The sequence below is a fragment of the Taeniopygia guttata genome, chromosome W (assembly GCF_048771995.1).
Source record: "Taeniopygia guttata chromosome W, bTaeGut7.mat, whole genome shotgun sequence".
Taxonomy (NCBI): Eukaryota; Metazoa; Chordata; class Aves; order Passeriformes; family Estrildidae; genus Taeniopygia; species Taeniopygia guttata.
In genome coordinates, this window is record NC_133064.1 from 31,506,972 (window position 1) to 31,524,368 (window position 17,397).

At 46.1% G+C, this 17,397-nt stretch overlaps 1 protein-coding gene across 3 annotated transcripts in view; it reads right to left on the reverse strand.

Moving 5' to 3' along the window:
* Window positions 1-17,173, reverse strand: part of LOC116806882 (AN1-type zinc finger protein 5) — a 65,384-nt gene extending 48,211 nt beyond the window's left edge. The window contains exon 1 of one of the 3 annotated variants that reach the window (XM_032744702.3): window positions 16,875-17,173. The gene's annotated coding sequence lies outside the window, so the exon portion shown is untranslated. The remainder of the gene's footprint in view (window positions 1-16,874) is intronic. The other 2 variants (XM_032744703.3, XM_032744701.3) reach the window with 2 other exon arrangements.
* Between the last annotated feature and the right edge of the window lie 224 nt (window positions 17,174-17,397).

Consider the following 17,397-nt stretch of genomic DNA (forward strand, 5'->3'; position numbering starts at 1 on the left):
CACAGGTCCGACACTCCTTGGGGGCGTGCCGGACTCCCTTGTGTCGCCTCATGGTGATGTGTCCTGCGCCCCGTCCCTCCCCCACGCCGGGGGACGGGGGCACTGCGCCGGGTTTGCGGTCTGCGCCGGTGCCTGCGCCCCCTGCGGAGCCCTCTGATGATACTGCGGACGGCACTGCCGGGCTGCTGGCTGGTTCAGCCCCGCCTTCCCCGCCTCCCGCGGGTGTCGGGTCTGCGGCGCAGCGAGGTGCTGGCATGTTTACCTTTAGCACCACTGCTGACGCGGCCGGCGGGAGACCTGTGGGTTCCCATGGCCACGGACCCTCCCCGTCAGCTTTGTGGACTCTCCCCGGCTGCCAGGTGACCATGCTTCCGAAGGACCACGGGTGATTTTGGCGAGAGGTCTGAGATAAGGCCGAGGAGGTGTGCGATTCTGCCTTCTCGCAGCATCTGTGGGATCCTGGAGGAGGCTCCTCTGGTTCTGCTGATGCTGCGGGGAGCGTGGTGTCAACTGATGTTGCACCACCTCGCAGTCAAGCGGCTGCCTCTGTCCCTGTGGAGCCCACGGGACGGGACACGGCAGGTGCTGCAACCTTGCCAGGGGGTCCCCAGGCTTTCCCTGTTCTCAGGGGTGTTACAACACCCACCAGCCTTTATCGTTTAAGATAGCGAAGGAAATCCGTGATACAGTTACTCGGCATGGTGTCGGGTCTGCTGAAGTTATGCAGACGCCCCGAATGCTTGTTGCTGAGGTGCTGACACCTTTTGACTTCCGTTCTTTGGCACATGCTCTTTTTGACCCTGTGGAGTTTGACGTTTTTGAGACCAAGTGGGCTCGCTTGGTGGCCAGCGCAGTGCAGCAGAATGGTATGCTGGGGCCGCAGGATCCCAGGCGTGTGGTTAGCACTGACATGTTGATGGGCACAGGCAATTATGTTGATCCTCAGGGAAAAGCTGGATACAATCCCCTCATGCTTGACCAGTGCCAGACACTAGGCATGGCAGCAATAGTTCATACCCTGGAAATGACTGCTCCAAAGCAGCCGTTTGCAACCATTGTCCAGGGGGTTGATGAGCCTTTCATGGAATTTGCAGGGAGGCTGACTGCCTCTGTGGAGAGGCAGTTGGCAGATCCTGAGACACGGAGGGTTGTGATTGCAAACATTGCAAGGAGCAACTGTAATTCAAATTGTAAGAGAGTCATAGAGGCTCTTCTTGGTGAGCCTACTGTCTTGCAGATGGCAGAGGCCTCTGCAAACCTAGGCCCCTTGGGTCACAAGATGGCTGCCTGTGTTACTGCTGCGCAGCTGGTCTGGGTGGTGACGCAGGGCTAGCAGCACCAGCACAGGAATGCTCAGGCCAGCAAAAAACAGGGGAAGAAAGCACAGAAGGGCAAACTTCCCATGTTCTTGTGTGGCCGGTGTAGAAAGCCAAACCATATGACAAATGTCTGCAAGGCAACTGTTCATGTTAATGGCCAAGCATTGCCAGGTCCGGGAAATGGGAAGTGGAGCGTGAAGGGGAGGCACGCCCAGACACAAGTTCCTCTTCAGACCCCGGAGCCCATGGAGGTTTGTTCAGCCAGCTTGCAGCCAGCACCCGCAGCTCAGCAGGTTTGGATGTCTGTACAGCAGCAACAGTTGTTTTAGAATCTTGTCAAATACACAAGGTTCCCCTGGATGCCTTTGGTCCCTTGGGTGAGGGCATGAGTACTCTCCTTATGGCGAGGTCTAGTACCACCTTTCAGGGCATCATTGTGCATCTGGGTCTCATTGATGCAGACTTCACAGGGCAGATTTGTGCAATGGTCTCCACACCCCCCCCCCCCCATCATGATCCTGAAGGGGACGCAATTTGCTCAACTTGTGCCTTTTAAGTCTTCTGTTCGCAGGACGACTGACTGGTTGTGTGGGGCTGGCAGCTTGGGATCCACTGGGCTGACTCAAGTTCACTGGACCGCTGTCCTGACCAAAGACCATCCTGAGATGCTGTGTACCCTGTCCATCCCTGGTGTGACGACGTCGGAGATCTGCCTCCGTGGGCTTCTCAACAGCGGCGCTGACATCACAGTTCTCTCCCTTGCCACCTGGCCTCTGGACTGGCCCCTGAATCCAGTGGAGACGTCTGTCGCAGGACTGGGGGGAACGGCGCAATGTTACCTGAGCAGGCAGTCTGTGCTGGTCACGAACCCAGAGGGACAGATGGCCTGGATTAGGCCTCGTGTTACTTCTGCTAACCTTTGGGGGAGGAATGTTCTGTCTGCATGGGAGGTGCGCATTGGGACGGGTTTTTGATGGGGGCCACTGCGATGAAGGGCGCAGAGTGTGCCACACCTCCTATACGGTGGCTGGTGGACAAACCTGTCTGGGAGAAACAGTGGTCCCTCCCTCAAGATAAATTGATTACCCTTCAAAATCTGGTGCAGGAGCAGTTGGACCAGTGCCATCTAGAGCCTTCTACCAGTCCCTGGAACACTCCTGTCTTCTTCATCAAGAAAAAATCTGGGAAATTGAGGTTGTTACAAGACCTCTGAAAGGTCAATGCTGTGATGGAAAGCATGGGAACATTGCAGGTGGGCATGCCATCACCCACCATGCTTCCCGCAGGTTGGCTGATCTTCATAGTGGATTTGAAGGATTGTTTCTTTACAATTCCTTTGCATCCCGATGACAGACCAAAATTTGCCTTCTCAGTGCCAGCAATCAACAATGCTGAGCCCGCACAGTGATATCAATGGAAAGTTTTGCCCCAGGGGATGCGCAATTCCCCGGCCATATGCCAACGATATGTGGCTCGTGCCTTGTCTGGAGTTCGCAAGCAGTTTCCTGATGCATGTATGTATCATTATATGGACAACATTTTGGTGGCTGCGTCCACCCAGGATGAGCTGCTGAGGATTCAGCCTCGGTTGCTCGATGCTTTGCATGCTCATGGGCTGCAGGTGGCTCCAGAAAAGGTTCAACAACAACCTCCTTGGAAGTATTTGGGGGTCAAAATTCTGGAAGGGACAGTCCGTCACCAGGAGGTGCAATTTGTGCATTCTGTGAAGACATTGAATGATGCTCAAAAACTGATAAGTGTCATCACTTGGTTACGTCCATACCTGGGACTAACCGACACACAACTGTCTCCTCTGTATGATCTGTTGAGACTCTGATCTAAAACCACCTCGCATGTTGACCCCTGAGGCATGTCAGGTGCTGGAGGAGGTTCAGCAGGCTGTTTCTGCTTGCCAGGTTTATCGCATTGATCCTGCCGTTGATGTCACTGTGTTCGTTACCACTCCAGATTCACATCCCACAGGCATCATTGGCCAATGGAGTGACAAATGGTCTGATCCCTTGCACATCTTGGAATGGGTTTTCCTGCCCCATCAGCCGCAGAAGACAGGAACTGCATTGTTTGAGTTGATTGCTCACTTGATAATCAAATGCCGGTAACAATGTTTGCAATTGATGGGTGCGGATCCCACAAAGATCATACTCCCGGTATCCCGGGGGGATTTTGACTGGAGCTTTGCACACAGAGTGTCCCTGCAAAGTTCTCTGGAAGAATTTTCAGGGCAGAACACTTATCATTTGCCCAGCCACAAGCTACTGCAGGTGGCAAAATCCACACTAATATCTTTGAGGCCAAAAATAGTCAGGAACCCGTGCAAGGACCCACCGTCTTTACTGACGGTTCGGGAAAAATAGGAAAGGCCATTGTTACTTGGAGAGATGGATCTGAGTGGCAGGTTCTGGAAGGTCGTCAGGATGGGTCAGCCCAATTGGTTGAATTGAGGGCTGCTGTCATGGCATTTGAGAAATTTTCCCAGGAACCTTTCAGTTTGGGCATGGATTCTGCCTATGTGGCTGACATTGCACAGCGGTTGGGTTATTCGCTTTTGAAGGAGGTCAGTAATCCTGCCTTGTTTCGTTTACTGAAGACCTTGTGGTGTGCTATTCAGGCCCGGGTTCATCCGTTTTACGTTCTGCATGTGAGGAGTCACACCAATTTGCCAGGCTTTATAGTGGAAGGTAACGCGAGGGCTGACAAGTTGGCTAACCCAGCATGGGTAGCACCTCAGCCTGATACACTCATACAGGCCAAGGCATCGCATGGGTTTTTCCATCAGAACGTACATACCTTGCAGAAGTAGTTTCAGCTGACGCCAACTGAGGCTTATGACATTGTCGAGTCCTGTGACAACTCCAATGCGCTTGCTCTGCCTTTACTGGCAGGGGTAAACCCCAGAGGCCTTAGGGCCTTGGAGCTTTGGCAGACCGATGTCACCCAGGTTGCCGAGTTTGGCCGGCTCAAGTATGTGCATGTCATGGTGGACACGTTCTTCTCTGCGATGTGGGCTTCTGCTCACAGTGGAGAAAAGGCCCACAATGTCCTTGCCCACTGGAGACAGGCCTTTGCTGTTCTGGGCATACCTTCTGCTGTGAAAACCAACAATGGTCCTGCTTATGCATCGCAGAAGGTGCGGCAGTTCCTGCAGTTGTGGGGTGTGTCACACAAGTTTGGTATCCCTCATTCTCCGACTGGCCAAGCTATTGTAGAACGCGCTCATGGTACTCTGAAGCGGGTTCTTCAAAAACAAAAGTGTGGAATGCAGGGTGAAACCCCACACAGTCGGTTGGAAAAAGCATTGTACACCATCAATCATCTTACGGTGTTGCAGAACTCAAATAACCCTGTCATTTTGAATTATCATCTCTCATTGCAGGCACTGGACGAGGCACATCAGCCTTAAGCGAAGGTTCGGGTGCGGAATTTAGTCATCAAACAGTGGGAAGGTCCCAATGACCTTATCGCTTCGGGGCATGGTTATGTGTGTGTATCCACAGATACTGGGGCACACTGGGTACCTTCGAAGTGTGTTCGCCGTGACCTGCAACCGCAGAGACAGAATCCAGCCAACGGGCAACATAGAAACCATGACCAACCTGAAAGGCATCAAGTGAATCATTGACTGATGACTCAAATGCAGACAACGTGAATGATCACTCTGATGATTCCTCCATGAATGGACACTGAATCTTGTTAATTTTTTTCTTTTCCTTTTTTTTTTTTTAACTGAGAAGGGTGAGATGTCGGCCTGATTGTTTAAGATTTTCTAAAGCCTTCTAAGTTTACATTCTTGTAGCAAACTTTCTCACACAACTTTCTGTAAATAACTTATTGTTTTGCATTCCTTCATTGAGGAGGAGAAATTTGATGAACTGGTAGTTTGTCCAGTGTCGTTGGAGAGGTGGCACTTTCACCCTCCAATCCACTGTCACCTTTGGAAAACTATAAATGTTGGAGTCAGAAATAAACTTCCTCTCTTTTACCATCACAAGAGCAGAGGCGTGTGTCATGTTTTCTCGTGTCCTATAGTGACAGCGTTTTTTTAAGGAATGAGATACTCACTTCAAGATAACAGTCACAGAACACCTAAATCTTCCAGAGATGAGGAATTTATGTTTTTTTATCAGAAGAAGCTAATTTCTTCAGGCCTTGCTCAGACTTGAAGATGCCGTGGGGATTAAAGGAAGCAGTTGATATATAACAGACAGAGTTTCTTGTTTTAAATAGAAGGTATGCATAACCATGAAGTATATATGAATATGCAACAGTGTATTGTTTTAAGGGTGATTCCTTTGTTCACAAGGCATGCTTTTTGTGATTTAGTGTCTGAGAACATCCAGACGTCCATAATTCTTTGCTTTTTATTGTCTTGTAATTGTCCTAACTCAAAATTTTTATTACTCTAATTGTATTACTATTTTTATAACCATTTTATTATTATTAAACTTTTAAAATTTTAAAAACCAAGTGATTGGTGTTTTTCACACTAACAACTGAACCCTCCCAAAATGATAACAAAGACTTAGTGAGCCAGTCAAATAACTCTTCAGATGCTGGCCCTTACTGTAATACCAGATCAAAAAGTGGTGTAAGGCCAGAGGTAAATCCAGACAGGCTGTTTCCCCTGAGGGAAGTCCCACAAGGAGGAGGGGGGTAGAAGGAATAGGTTTTGTAAATGCACCCCTAACAGCTTCTGAAGTAAGACTATTTAAGAAAGAGCTAGTTGGTTTAATAGAAGATCCACTTGGCACTGCACAGCAAATAGATCAGTTCCTAGGTCCCAATATATATACCTGGGGGGGGGGGGAGCTGCATTCTATTATGAACATCCTCTTCTCCCCAGAGGAGATACGCCTCATAAGGTCAGCAGGGATAAAGATCTGGGAAAAGGAAAATCATACGGGACCCCCAGGTGAACAAAAACTCCCTGTAGTGGACCCAAATTGGAATCCCAACCAGGAAGAGGGCTGGAGAAATATGCAAGACTACAGGACCCTAATTATAAGAGGCATAAAAGAATCTGCACCCAAAAGCAGCAATACAAAATTGGCATTTGATGGGAGTCAGGAAAAGGACGAATCCCCGGGGGCATGGCTAAATTGATTAAAATGACATTTTTAGTTACAGTCCAACATTGATCCTGATGGACCAGAGGGCCAAGTATTACTAAGAGTACAGTTTGTTACCAAAGCTTGGTCTGACATTAGACGGAAATTAGAAAAATTAGAAGATTGGCAAGAAAGGAGAATTAACCATCTGTTAATGGAAGATCTAAAAGTTTATTTAAGGAGACATGAGGAGAAGAACAGAACCAAAGCAAAAATTATGGTAGCAGTAGCAAGAGAAAGTGTAGGAGTGGGAAGAGGGGAGCAAAGAGGGGGGGCAGAAAATAAAGGGAAGCTGGGTAAATGGAAAAAACCACCATCAGGTGATGTGTATTGCTATTACAGCGGCGGAAAAGGGCATGTTAAGTGGTTCTGTAAAAAATTTAAATGGATGAAGGAATTGAGAAAGAACAGGACACCCTGGAGGAGATTCTGAGAGGAAATTATGATTAGGGGTGTCAGGGGCTCTACACTCTGGGGGATAAGATCGGACACAAGATAGAGCCCCTGGTAAACTTAGAAATTGGCCCCCAGAGCGAAGAATATGAGTTTTTAGTGGACACAGGTTCTGATCCATCCTGCGTGATGAAGCTCCCCAGAGGGGTTCAGCTAAGCAAAAATATCTGCCAAGTGTGGGGAGCAAAAGGGGAACCGTTCGGAGCCCAGGTTATAGAAAGCATAATTATAAAAGGCAACTCAAAGGAATGCAGGGCTGATTTCCTTTATATCCCGAAACTAGGTTGTAATTTACTGGGGTGGGACCTCCAAGTAAAGATAGGAATCGGAGTAGTGCCAAAGGAGGGGAGGACGGTACCCCAAATAATGTTATTAACTGAACGGGATATGGGAGAAATTAACCCAATAGTCTGGGCAGAAGGAGGAGGGCAAGGATTGTTAAATATCCCACCAATTAAGATAGAAATGCAGTCAGAAATTCCCCCGTTCAGGTAAAACAAAATCCCATCTCCCCTGAGGGCCAGAGAGGACTAACACGTGTGATACAGGGACTTATGGAAGAAGGCATTCTAGAACCATGCATGTCACCACATAATACACCAATTCTAGCTGTCAAAAAATCTGATGGAACCTATTGATTGGTGCAGGATTTAAGGGAAATTAACAAACAATTTCCAGATATCCAAGAGTATCAAATCCATATACTCTTCTCAGTCAAATTCCACGAGAGCATGCATACTTCTCAGTAATAGATTTGCAAGATGCTTTCTGGGCCTGTCCGTTACAGGTGGGGAGCAGGAATTGGTTTGCCTTCGAATGGGAAGACCCAGACTGCAAATGTAAACAACAACTTAGGTGGACCCACCTCCCACAGGGATTCACAGAGTCCCCTAACCTATTTGGGCGAGCCTTAGAGGATCTTTTAAAGTCCTTTGTACCAGGGGAAGGAATACAAATTTTACAAAATGTGGATGACCTACTAATATCAGGCAAAGATCAAGAACAAGTCCAACAGGCCAGTATAAGCTTACTAAATTTCCTGGGAGTAAAAGGATTAAAAGTATCAAAGAAAAAACTCAAATTTGTAGAAGAAGAGGTAAAGTACCTGGGGCATCTAATTGGAAAAGGGTACAAAAAGCTCAGTCCTGAAAGAGTTGTGGGGATCCTCTAAATTCCACCACCCAAGACTAAAAGAGATGTAAGAAAGCTATTAGGTCTAATGTGCTATTGTAAATTATGGATTGATCAGTATACTCAAACTGTAAAATTTTTGTATGAAAAATTAATAAGTAGAGAACCTGTAGCCTGGACTCCAGCAGATACCGAACAGTTCCAAGACTTAAAGGCTCGATTAACGAAAGCCCCAGTTTTGAGTCTGCCTAATTTAAGAAAACCATTTGATATATTTGTTAATGTTAATGAAGGGATAGCATATGGAGTAATAACCCAAGACTGGAGGGGAAGCAGGAAGCCAGTGGCTTATCTGTCAAAATTATTTGATGCGGTTGCAAGAGGGTGGCCTGCCTGTATTCAAGCTGTGACAGCCACAGCTACCTTATTAGAAGACACTCTAAAGCTTACATTCAATGGGAGGATTTGAGTACACACACCCCACGACTTGAGGACAGTGTTAAGGCAAAAAGCTCCTCAGTGGCTAACAGACAGCCAAATCCTGAGGAATGAAATAACCCTGATGAATATCGAGAATCTAGAGATTGTCACCTCAAAATGTTTAAATCCTGCTAAATTCTTAACTGGGGAATCAATGGAAAATTTAGAGCATAATTGTATAGAGCTAATTGAGATACAAACAAAAGTAAGAGAACACCTAGAAGACCCTTTACCATATGGAAGGGTCCTGTATATAGATGGATCCTCTCAAATTGTAATGGGGAAAAAGGGCATCGGACATGCCATTACTGAAGCAGGGGAAATCAAAGAAAAAGGGAAATCACCCTCGAATTGGTATGCACAAAGTTGCGAGATATATGCCCTAAAGAGAGGTTTAGATTTATTAGTAAACTATATCGAGACAATCTACACGGCTTCTCGATACGCCTTTGGGATAGCTCATACGTTTGGGAAAATCTGGCAAGAGAGGGAACACCTTAACTCAAAAGGGAAAAATCTGGCACATGAAAGTCTGATCAGGTGTCATGTTTTGACATGGAAAAAGGATTTTCTCAGGAAGAAGAGGGTCAAACCAATCAGTGGTCACGTTTGGATATTGGCACCTGGAGTGACCACTGGAGGCTGGACATGCCTCTGAGAACGCAGAGGGGTTAAAAGCAGAATTCCCAGGAGAACTCGCTCTCTTTGGTTCCGGTCATCAGAGAGTGCAGAGCCAGCTTCTGAGGAAGTCTGAGATGTCTTTGTCGTCCCCCCCCCCCCATCAGAGGGAAAGAGATAGAGAGCCTGAAGACACCTGGAAATTTGCTGGCAGAGGAGAAGGGGGGGGAAGGTGCCCAGCGTGGGAATTGGAGATTTCAGCCGTCTGGGGAGTCCAGGACTTTTAACCCTTTCCTGGGAAATGAAGGCTTTGTGAAATATTACTCCTCAATTTGAAAGAAAAGAGAGACAGTCTGGGACCTGAGATGTTAGAAAAGAAGGTTGGAGAGAGATGATGGAGTGGCTTTTGGCTGGACTTTTCCTGTTAGCCATAGACTGAACCAGTTTTTCCTGCAAGAAGGACTGCATTTTTAGGGGGATGCAGTGGTGAGCCAAGAGACCTGCTTTAGCAACTACCCGTACAGGAATTGAGTGAACAGAGAAAAGCTGAGGAGGGTGTGATGATGCCCTCTGTCTTCAGGAAGATGAAGATCTCTGTTTTCACCCTCGGCCCCAGGGGAGGAGGAAAATGGGGGGGGGACTGTGGTCCCAAAATGAAACACTGGACTGTTGTTCCTTTTGATCCTTGGCAAAGCATCCTTAAAGGAGCCCTATGAGCAGTCTGTCCATGCTCGGTGGTGAGAGTACTGTGACATGGAAAGGAGAGTGCCACACTGGCAGATTGTCTCCGGGTGGTGCCATGTGTGACATGGAAACACAAGAAGTCGCAACTGTGTTTTCTTGGGGGGTCTATGGTGCAAGGGAGATTCCTCTCTCCCTTGATGGACTGAGTATTGATTATATTGAAGGGTGATAACCTGATTGAGGGTCCGAGTTGTGTCTCACTGTGGTTTGTTGGGGTTTGGGTGGGGGGAGGAGGAATGTTTTGGAAGGTTTTCATTCTGGATTTAGTGTGTGTGTCTCTTATAGTAGTAGTAGTTTAATAAAGATTTTTCCCTTTGTTATTAAGCTTGGGCTTGCTCTGCTCTGTTCTGGATCGCATCTCACAGCATTTATTTGGGAAGGTGCATTTTCATGGGGGCGCTGGCATTGTGCCAGTGTCAAACCATGACATCAGGGAAGTACTTGGATGCCTCAGAGGACCAAAAGAAATTGCCATAGTCCATATTAAATGCCACCAAAAAGGGGATACCCCTGAAATCCAAGGAAACAAATTAGCAGACCTGGCAGCCAAAGAACCAGCCTTAGAAATAGGGAACCCAGTCATAGTCCTAAGGGTAAAAGAAGACCAGGGAAAAATAAGGGAAGAGGGGGTACCAATGTTCAATGACAATGAGCTAAAAGAAATAGACAAAATGGATGGGGCAAAAACAGAGCCTGGAAAGTGGTGGACCCCAGACAGGTGACAAATATTCAACCAAATAATAACCAGGAAAGTGATGGAAGAAATACACTGATTAACTCATTGGGGAACACAAGGAATATGTGATCATTTCCTGAAATATTACATGGGAATGGGAATATATGAAATAGCCAGATCCATCACAGGAGAATGTTTAACCTGTCAAAAAGTCAACAAAAAGGTGATGCAAAAAACCACTCTGGGAGGGAGGAAATTAGCCATAAAACCTTTCCAGAGTATTCAGGTTGATTTTGCTGAATTTACTCCAGCCCAAGGGTATAAACACCTATTGGTCATAGTTGACCATCTAACCCACTGGTGTTGGAGTGTGTTTTAAGTTTCCCCCCAGTTATGGTTACTCCCTGTCCCCCTCTTTTTGTAAAATGGTCCAGCCTTCCTTCTCCCTCCTCCATCTGCCTGTCATTCCTCCCTCCAACCAGTTCATTGTATTCCTGCTGAGTTATCCCCCCCAGCCACACCCCAGAGCTTGCCTGTCTCTCAGAGACCTCTCCCTTCCACCTAGAAAGTTCCATCCAGGGCTTCGAGTGATAGGCTGGTCTCCGGGGTCCCCTCCCTCCCTCCTACCTCATTGGAAGTTTCCCCTGCGTGTCACCCCTGTTACCACCCACAGGTGTTATCCCATTGGTTGGCTGCTGTTTCCTCCCCTTGTTACCACCCCCCTTTAAGAAGCAGGTCACTCGGTGCCCGTTGCCTTTTGGAGCTTATCTTCTTCGAGCCAATAAACTCGGAAGTCTGATACCCCCAGAAGGATGGCTCCTTGCTTTTGTCAGTCACTCTGCGTGTCTTTCAGTCTGGTGGCTTCGACTTCCCACAGGCCATACCTCATGCCCACAGCGGCACATGAGAGTGGCCTTTGCTGCTGCAGTGCTAAAGGTTCTGGGCTAGCCGAGACTTGGTAACCTGGCAATAGCCCTGGTGGCTCAGCGGTAGAATTCACGCCTGCCACGCCAGCAGCCTGGGGCCGAATCCCGGCAAAGCCACTACTGCTATCGAGACTTGGGAAGGCACAGTGACACACTGGTTTGAAGCATTCCCCACAAGAAGGGAGACAGCTCAAACTGTGACAAAAGTTCTCTTGGAAGAAATTATTCCGAGATACGGGCTAGTAAATATTATTGATTCAGACTGTGCCCCCCACTTTACATCCAGTGCTCTTCAACAAGTCATTGGGGCCCTGGCAGTAAAGTGGGAGTTACACATCCCTTGGCACCTGCAGAGTTCTGGGAGGGTCGAGAGGGTAAATCAAACCTTAAGGAATATTTTAACAAAATTGGTCTTAGAAACCAAATGGAATTGTGTAAAATGTTTACCACTAGCCCTATTACGAATAAGAATGAGACCCAGAACAGATCTAGGGGTGTTTCCTTACAAAATGTTGTTTGGGCTGCCTTTCTTACTTACCCTGTACAGTACTGGGGAACATCTAGAGAGGGGATGATCATGCAAATAACAACAACCCTAGAAGAACTAAGGAAAAAAGGCTACCTTCCCCAAACTTCCCCGCTGAACTGTAAAATACATGGTATTAACCCAAGAGACTGGGTATTGATTAAATCATGGAAAAACCCTCCACTACTTTCTCGCTTTGAAGGCCCCTTCCAGGTGCTGCTTACAACAAACACTGCAGTAAGAACAAAGGAATGGGGCTGGACTCATGCAAGTTGAGTGAAGGGTCCAGTACAACCCCCAGCTGAGGCAAGCAAATGGACTATAGCCAGCAAAGATGATAAAGAATTGAAACTGGTCCTGAGGAAAACACTGAAAGAAGCGCAACCCTGAACACAACCCCCCCACAGGAAAGCTGTACATTGTTATCCTTAAATCCTTAAAATTTGTTAATGTTTGTTATAGTTATAGTCTAAGTTTTGTTTAGCTAAGAATTGACAATCAGAATAAAATCTCAGTTTCCGGTACTGTTCCATAGAGCACTCTTCTTACAACCCTAATTGGGACCAAATTGAGGGAAGGGAGTTGGTACGATAAGGGTCATGGCAGAATGTCTCCAGAAAAAGGGAAAACCAGAGGCGGGAGACAAGACTGGATTGGGAACTACCTGCAGGAAATACTCTCAGGGCACCGAGAAAACCCTTGTGGATCAAGAGGTGAGGAGGCCAGCCTGTACCAGACTCCCACTCGTAGCAATGCTACTACTCATCCACTTTAGAAGAAGTGGAGGAAACACTTGCGAGAAGTGTTACTATCCCTTGTATAGAGGAGATACAGTAAGTGTATTAATCAGAGTACACACAAACATGAATCCCAAATGTATCGATCACTCCCAGTTAACAACATGTAAAGAAGATAATAAAATATATTAGCTAGCTAAAAATATTGCAAACCCAAGCCATAGGATGTCAGGAGAGTGCCTTATGAAAGAAAGATGGGTATGTTTTGAACAAGAAAGTGAAACCAACTTAGAGGATACATTCAATGACAAAGAAGTGCAATTGAAAAGACAAAGGGATAGAGAGGGACAAATATATAGCAAGAATATTTTTATCGATATGGTGGAAAAGATCACAAAATAATTTAATTTGACTGATTGTTGGGTGTGCGGGGAGACACACTTAAGTGAGATTTGGCCATGGGACAGTATCAGTTTGGGTCCCCTAGACATTTTAAAATGGATTACATAAAAAAAAAAAAAAAAGCATGATAGTACCCAAAAGAAGGGAAGGAGAGTGGAAGCTAAAATCAACAATAATAGGGGAAGACTTTTTATCAAGAAAAGGGAAAATATATACTATAGAAGTAGGAGAAACTCCATGTAAAAGATATCTAGCAGCAAATGACACACACAGCAGGTAGATCCCAGAACCGCCCATTCATATTGGTCAATAGAAAAAACTGAAAGTAGACGTGTATACAGTGAAAAATAAAAAAATGTTTGAATGCTTCAGAGATTATATTAACCCATTCTGGGAAATAGAAACCCTATACAAATATTGTAAACATATAACAAATAAAGATTCTAATTTCTGGGATGCACCTACAAATTTATTTTGGATCTGTGGTAACATGGCATATGTGAAATTACTGGGAGGTTGGATCAGGAGTTGCACAATTGGAGCTATAAAACCATCCTTTTTCTTACTGCCTAAGGATGCGAATTCAAACTTGGGAGTCCCAGTATATGATGATCTGACCAGAAAGAAAAGGAATTTGTTTGGCAGAACCCAAAATTGGAACAATGAAATTTGGACCCCAAAAAAAGATTATCGATACTTATGGGCTGGCTACCTGGGCCTAAGATGGATCCTGGGGGTACAGAACCCCAGTATATTTGCTCAATTGAATCATCCGTTTACAAGCACTACTTGAAATATTGTCAAATCAAACAACTCTGACCATTGATCTCTTAAACCAGCAGCAACAACAAACATGATCAGTAATTTACCAGATCCGATTGGCAGTGGACTACCTTCTTGCAGAGGAAGGAGGAATCTGCAGGAAATTTAATACTTCAGAATGCTGCCTAGAGATTGATGACCATAGTAATGTAATTAAAAACATTACTCAAAATATTAGGAAACTAACCTATGTTGGAGCACAAAAATGGACCCCCTTGTTTGGAGACTGATTGGTGGGACAACTTGTTCACTTGGAACAGTAAATGGTGGAAGAAATTGGTCTTCTTTGTAGTCTGTGCACTAGCAAGTGTAATATGTCTACCATGTGCAATTCCATGCCTAGTCCACATAGTAACCAGCATGGTCCAAAGCAGCATCATGCTGCAAGGTAACGTAGAAGGGGAAAATGGCGGAAAAGTAATGTTAATAAAAGAACAGAGTGATCAGAATGCCAGAGATATGCTTGAACAGTATGAGAAACTGAGAAAAGTAGAAGTTGAACATTAAAAGGTTGATGCAGGCTAGAAGCCTGATCAAATAGTTAGAGGGGGGAATTGTTAAAAATAGGTTAGAAACGGTTGTAAAATAGTTGATAGTTGTTAAGCATGTACTGTTAGTTTGGTTATGGTAAAAGGGGTTAAAAAGGTAGTTATCAGAAATACGGTACTCTACGTACCGTATTACACCTAAGTAAAGTGCACCCTCCCCCCCGCCCCCCCTAGCGAAACGAGCCACCCTGGACAGAACTGTAATGGGCCAATCAAGCACCTTAAACTTTCATGCAAATGAAGGATCCAAAAAGAAACCAATCTAAAGGGACAAAAAACAGGATAAAAAAGGGGCATCTGACCCACTGAATTCATGCCGCTCCACCTGGATCATCGGGGACATCGCTGCTCAGGAAGAGCCAGTGCTGGCTGCCTACAGCATCTTCGATGGGAACGCTCCTGCTCGGCCCGCGAGCCCCCTTGCTTTAGGCCTTTCTTTTTATTATAATAAATGCTGAAATCACTTTTTAGTACCGGGAGTGTGGTCCCGTTTTTAACAGCATAGTTGAGCACATTAGCTTCTGCCTGTCACAAGGCTGCAGTGTGACAGACTAATCTAAAGGCTCAGACATAAAACCTTGTCAACAGGGGCCTCTGAAATCAGCTTCTATTTATGTCTCTGAAAGCTGCCAACTCCTACAACCCCACAGAACTGAAGCAACCAAGCATACACCCACTATAAGAGGAAAATATGAAATTCAATTAAGACGACTACAGCTTCTTTTCTAGAGGAAAAGGGAGTGCAGATACTTCAATCAAGAAAATGCATCATGAGGCTGTCGTCTCAGACATTTTCATCTCTATTTCACAGCAAGAACAAAAAACTGGCTATGATCAGAGACCTAACATATTACACTCTCATGACCTTACATTCCCCAATCGTTTGGCTGACTGGTTGCAACCAAACCTTTACAAAAAAATATAATGATCTCTCTTACCTCCAAAAAGAGTCTTAACACTTTAGAGATGCCCCTGTTTAACCCTGACCTCCCAATAAAAAGGAACTTTTTAATTCAGTCTGTTAACTCAAACAGTAATTTACACCACTGACCTTCACAGTTTACCCAGACAAACTAAAAGGGGAACATAAATAATTTGTTATTATTAAACAGTCTCATAACTAAGACATCTTTTAATTCCAAATTACAACTAAACTGAGGCATAAATCAACTCTAATAACAGCAGATATTTAGATTATTTGAGTAGCAAACATAATTAAGCTTTTGTGCACACCAAGTGCGCTTCCAAGAAACTACAACTTATGAACTATGTGAAATACATAATAGAAGCATTTCAAGTTACCCTAATACTTCACAGACTCCTAGAATGGTTTGGGTTGGAAAGGACCTTAAAATCATCTAGTTCCAACCCCCTGCCTCAGGCAATCTTTCATTAGATCAGGTTGCTCAGGGCCCCATCCAGCCTGGATTTGAACACTTCCAGGGATTGGGAATCCACAAGTTCTCTGGGCAACCTGTTCCAGTGTTACACCACCCTTATAGCAAAGAATTTCTTTCTAACATCTAATCCTACCCTCTTTTAGTTAAAAGCCATTCCCCCTTTTCTTATCACTACACACCCTTGTAAAAAAATCCCTCTCCTACTTTATTGTAGGCCCCCTTTAGGTACTAGATTAACTTAATTACTTAATACAATAAAGAGAATACAAATACTAACTAATGCTAAATCAATAATAAAACCTAAACTGGGTGGTTAAATAAATACTTATTTACCTGAATATCCTCAGCTAGAAAATGGAACATTAAAAAACCAAACTCAAAACAAAAAACCCCAGCAAGGATATTTCTGTAACGGTAATATAGGTGAAGCAAAAAGACGAAGTATATGCGAAGAACGTGAATCAAACCCAGGCATTTCCCAATGACAATTAAACGCAGCTCGATAATCCAGACAAAAAGGGCGGCACCGACAAGTGCTCAAAGCGTGGTATGTTTTAGTCGCCATCGCCTTCACATATCCGCCTCGCCCCACCCCCTCCCCGACACCAAAACACAAAAGACGTGGAGGCTACCGGTCTAAGGAGAAAAACCAAACAAACCCAGCTCCTCTCCCAGCGAGGACTGAGGAAGCCTCATTGTCTCGCTCCCTGTCTGCCCCAACTAAGGAGGGAGTAGTAGTGTGTGTGCCATCCTAGCCCCCGATATCCTGCCGCATCAGAGTGAAAGAGTCCGCCTGGGAAAACGATAGACGCCCTGCCAGCCCTCGCCTCGCGGAAGGCAACAAAAACGCCCCGGGGAGGCCCAAGCACCCCCCGCTGCACTCCTCTGCGCACAACGCCACCACGCTAACAGCTCTCAGAAATGAAGTCCGAATCCTCCAGCAGCCACCCTTCAGCGCCCGCGTACCTGCTCCTAGAAGGGGGCGGAGCAGAAACCCCACAGCCGATGTCGGAGGTGCTGCAGATAGCTTCAGACTGTTTCTGGGAGAGCGAAGGGCAAGATGGTGTAGGGGCACGAAGCTGGCGGTGCCACCACCACTTTCCTTCTGCGGCAGCAGCACAGAATGAGACGCGCAGCGCACAGGAGAAAGACGAAAAGAAGACACAAGAAAGAGAAAGAATTGAGGAAGAAGAAGAAGGGTGGATGAAGGAGGGATCTGAACCAGCTGGTCCGCTCGCGTCAGCTCCGCCTCCTTCTGGCTGTTGCTAAGGCCTACACGCCAGCGCGGTCCTACACGAGGGGAAAGAGAGCACGAAACACACGTGAGGCGGCTCACAGTACCGTCGCCTTTGCCTGCGGAGTCACCAACCTCCCCCTCCCCGAGACTAGAGACTATACAGGAATGGACAGAGACTCCACGCGTTATCAGAGAATGTCGTCTGTTCTCCAGAGGAATGGGGAAATGGAAGGAGCGGTGTCCAGAGCAGCG